Source organism: Hakea prostrata, chromosome 9 (assembly GCF_041222555.1).
Source record: "Hakea prostrata isolate BN-2017 chromosome 9, UWA_Hpros_2, whole genome shotgun sequence".
In the NCBI taxonomy this organism is placed as follows: domain Eukaryota; kingdom Viridiplantae; phylum Streptophyta; class Magnoliopsida; order Proteales; family Proteaceae; genus Hakea; species Hakea prostrata.
Window position 1 is genome coordinate 18203972 of NC_142608.1, and position 5019 is coordinate 18208990.

General features: G+C 37.9%; 1 non-coding gene across 1 annotated transcript; it reads left to right on the top strand.

Annotated features, from left to right (window-relative positions):
* The first annotated feature begins 2720 nt into the window (after nt 1-2720).
* On the top strand, nt 2721-2827 carry LOC149004904 (small nucleolar RNA R71). Its single transcript, XR_016169984.1, has one exon. It is a non-coding gene; the product is annotated as a small nucleolar RNA R71 (small nucleolar RNA).
* The last annotated feature ends 2192 nt before the right edge of the window (nt 2828-5019 follow it).

Below are 5019 nucleotides of genomic sequence, written 5' to 3' on the forward strand. Positions count from 1 at the left end.
CCTCGAACTTACTTACTCAAGCCAACTAGGCTACAGGCCAAGACTGGACCAAAGACACCCCAACTGTTTGACGCGAGGCACGATGTTGGTGACACCGAGACCCGGTTACTAAGAAGGAGGTCTAACCTTTAAACTTCAGCATTTTTTTTTTCTTTTTCTTTTTTCACATTATACTTCAATTTACTTCACATTTAAATAGTCTAAAATCGGTCTCAACTTGTCACCATAAGCACAAGGCAATACAAGATAACTAGATGGTCAAACCTTTTGGACTACCTGGAATTCCTATTTTTCGATTCAACCTCGGTCTCAAAATGTAAAACCCATTACTATTCTCTCAAGAGGGTGTTCATTACATCAGATGGGATTTCTAAAACACTTAAACTCTCATTTTGTATCTAAGCAAGGAATTAAAACATTTATCTTACCAAAGCCAGAAAAAATTGGGCACTTTTTATCTTTGTGACAATGCTCTACCAACTATCAACAAGTCTTACTTGAGTTGACACCCCCCCCCCCACCCCCACACTTAAATTATGCAATGACCTCAATGCATGCAAAAAAATAATAGAAGCAAATAGAGGAAAGAGTGTACCCGATGTTTGAACTCATGATAGAGCACGCAACAGTAAAACCTAACAACAAACAAAGAAAATAAAGGAAAAAAAAAACAAGAAATAATATCTAAACATATGGGTTGCCTCCCATAAAGCGCTAAGTTTAGAGTCTTCAGCCAGACTCAGTAAGAAGCAGCCAATGGAGGTGGAGGCTCAAATCTAAATGTGAATGGTGACTGCTCCAAAGAAGTGGAAGAGTCCAACAATGTGTTGACTTCTTCAATATTTAGGTTAGATTCCCCAAATGACAAGCAATGTTGTAGGGGATCATCAATAAGCATGTTTGGAGTATAATCAACCACTACCTCATCAATAAAGTTAATCGCAAAGCACTCTTCATCCCTATTTGAGCTTAAGGATGCATTGAAGATGTTGACTCTAAGTTTCTTATTGCCAAATGATATGTCCATGACACCCGATCTACAATTGATGCAAGCATTCGCAGTGGCTAAAAAGGGCCGTCCAAGAATGACTGGTGGTAACTTATTGGTAGTTGTATTGTCCATATCTAGGATCAAAAAATCAACAGAAAAATATAGATCCTCAACCTTTACCAAAACGTTTTCAAGTAGCCCACGGGGTCGTTTGATTGAACGGTCTGCCAATTGTAGAATCACATCAGTGGATTTCAAATCTCCTAGACCAAACCTATCATAAACTGAACCGGGTAAAATATTCACACTAGCTCCCAAATCAAGCAATGCTTTACTTATGGATAAATCTCCAATGACACATGAAATTAAAGGTGTACCTGGATCTTTAAGTTTAGGGGGCAGTTGGTTGGAAATTACCGAGCTGACTTGTTCAATTAGGTGCACAGTTTTAGGTGTTTGAGTCTTCAACTTACGCTTTTGGGTGCACAAATCTTTTAGAAACTTAGCATAAGCTGGGACTTGCTTGATAGCATCTAATAGTGGGAGATTGATACAAACTGGTTGGAATAAATCAATCATCTCCTGCATCTTAGCATTCTTTCTAGAATCTGGAATTGAGGACTCAAGAGCTTCAAGGAAGGGGGCTTTGGGAGTGTAAGATTTAGGAGTAGGACCCTCTACAATCGGAATGTGCAACCCCTTACAAGGAAATTGATGGGAAATACTCACAGGTGGTGTTTCTTTACTAGGCTTGTGTGCATCATTGCCAGTCTCATGGGTCAAATCAACCTCTTCTCGACTCTCAAGATCAATGGGCAATGGCTTAGGAGTAGGCAAAGGTGCATAATATTCCTTCCCACTGCGTGTCACAACCGAGATTGCTTGGACTTGTTCTTTCCTAGACCCAATTTGATGATTAGGGTTACCTATTGGTTGACTAGGTAACTAACCAACCTCCCTCCTACTGATGGCATCAGCTAATTGACCAAGTTGAGTTTCCAATTTGTTAATGGACTGAGAATGGGAATGCAACAATTGAGTGTTTTGCTCTAATCCACTAAGTGCTTTTAGTACCTTATCCTCAAATGATGAATTATGTGAGGGTTGTGAAGATGATGGTTGTTCATTCCTATAGGCATTTTGGTGCATATGAAATGGAGGTGGCCTATAAGGTATTTGATTAGAGGGATTGGGCATTGAGTTTCGCCATGAAAAATTGGGGTGGTTTCGCCATCCTGGGTTATAGGTATTGGAATATGGATCATTGCCAAATTTAGAGACTCCTTGGGCCAAATGTGCATGCTCCTTAACAAACTTAGGGTATTGTGTAGCCAAATAGCAGTCAGTGACATGATGGGATAGGCTAGAACATAAAGCACATGCTTCAATCTGATTAGGTGGAGAGAAACTTGTAGGAAGTGGAGATGGGGTTTGTTGTCCTAATGACAAGAGATGGTCCAATTTCTTTGATAGTAAGTCAACCTTAGTGCTCATCTCAATGGTAGGATTGATCTCATAGAGACCGCTCCTCTTTGGTTGCCCAATGGATGGAATCTCAGTCCTAGCTGTTGAAGCATGGTGTTGGGAGTTTTCACTAAGGGTCTCAAAAAGTTCCCATGCCTCATTCTCATTCTTGTGCATGAAAGTCCCACCACAAGAAGAATCAACCATTTGCCTATGTCGGTCTCTAAGGCCATCATAAAAGCATTGAACCAATTGCCATTTAGGAATAGCATGGTGGGGGCACTTTCTAAGTAATTCTTTTAGTCTTTCCCAAGCCTCATGAAATTGTTCTCCTTCTTGTTGGGAGAAACTCGTTATCGCTCTCCTAATGCTATTGGTACGGCCAATGGGGAAGAACTTTTTAAGGAACTCCTGTTGCATTTCTACCCAAGTGGAAATTTTAACATTGTCCAAAAAATGAAGCCAATGCTTAGCTTTATCTTTAAGGGAGAATGGAAGAAGTAATCTTAAAGCATCAACTGAGAGGTTTTGAATTTTAACCGTGGAGGACACCTCTAAAAACTCATCTAAGTGCTTATAAGGCTCTTCATTGGCAAGTCCATAAAAAGATGGTAGCATTTGAATCACACTAGATTTGATCTCATATTGAGCCACCTCTATGTTAGGCAACTTAATACAAGAAACCGGAATATATATCGTAGGAATGAAATGCTCACTCAAGGGCCTCATTGGAGGCTCATAGTTTGCCATGGTTCTTTGCCTTCTAAGGTTGGCCAAAGTCTCTTCTAACTCTAAGTCAAGTGTAGTCAACTCAGGGTTTAGGGACCGACGACCATGCATACACACAGAAGAATAAAAAAAAAGAATAAACTAAATAAGTAAAATTAAAAGAAAATAATTATAGCAAAAGGGAGAGTTTAGGATGTACCTGAAGCGCAATCCACGTGATCTTTCGAACAAAAGTTACACATGTGGGATCTGAGGGATGGGGATTTTTAAAAATTAACCTAAACAACCCAATCTAATGCAAATATTACAATTGAAAAGTCCTAAATACAATTATATCTAAGAAAGAAAAGATAACAACCTAAACTAATTATTGAATCGCTACTCTTGCAGTTACCTACAAAACAAAAGAAAAAGAGATTAGTTAAATAAGCAAAGAAAAATTAAAAATTAAAAACACTAAAATTACTCTAAAAATTATGCCTAATTGACAAAAATCAATCCTAGCAACCGTGCTTTGGTTCCCCGACAACGGCGCCAAAATTTGATCGTGTCGCTAACCAATCAAAAATAAAATCCTATACTAATCTAGCAAGCAGAAAGTACGGGGTCGAACTATGGGGAACTAAAAGGCTAAGTTACTAAGATTGAATTTAACAAAACTAAATTTAAACTAAATCTATTAACTAATGTAAAACGTTAACTGTGAATATGTGAAGATCTTTGGGATTTCGAATCCCCAATGCTTTTCCCTAATCGATATAACTCTACACTTCAAAGTAAATTAGGGATGGTCTTCCTAGATATGCCCTATCTTTGCAAGACTATCGTCCTTCGCGGAAGCTTGGCACGCTTAGTTCGCTGAGTTATAAAACATCTTTGGCCAAACTCAAACACAATCAACTAGAAGAGATAGAACAATCAAATTAATGAAATAAGCATGGTTCATCTACATCCCAAAGAAAAGAACTAGCTACTCATTATCACAAAGTTCATAAGAAAAATAAAGATGAAACATAGGGAGAGAGAGAGAGAGAGATGTGGTCTTCTTCTTCAGCAATGAGAGAGATGAGAGCCGCATTCGCCGTCTTCTTTTCTGTGGTTGGCTTCTCTTTTATGTCTCCCGCACACAATGAATCTCCTCTCTTTACCCGTCAATTTGACCTTTATTCTTTCGGAATTTGGGAAAACTCAAAACTGGAAAGTTGTAGATATTTTCAATATCGTTCCATAGCATCTTGAATCATCAAAATCCAAGCTCATACGAGAGAGATATGCCCAAAATACTGAAGGTAGGTATGTTTACCCGATTTTCAGATTTATTACCAATTTTGTTCCTTAGACCTCCACCTATTTCCAATTTGGCTAAGATCTCACTTTTCATGATTTCTTGAGCAGCAAGATTGAATGCCATGATTTAAAATCCACCAATATCTAATATATTTGCCAACTTTACTCCATATTATCTCTAATATCCAAAATCTCCTTATTCCTGAAAAATACACAAAAATACTCAATTAGTTCTCTTTAATTAAATAAGTATGGGGAATTAAATCAAATAAATAATGGTAAATGCATGCTTATCAGTAAGTGCTGCCACAATAAGGTTTTTGAAGATGATGCATGGCATTCATTTCAGCATCACTAATGGGTTTGTTGGTAGCTGCTAGTTGATCTGAAATTATCTTCACTTCTTTGAGATATTCAGAGATTGATTCAGTTCGTCATCTTTGGATCTATTTGAGAATTGCATGTGTAACTGCGTTGGATGACACTCTATGATAATGGTAGAGGACATCATTGCTTTAGTTTCTAAGTTTGTTTTTGTTTTTTTCAAA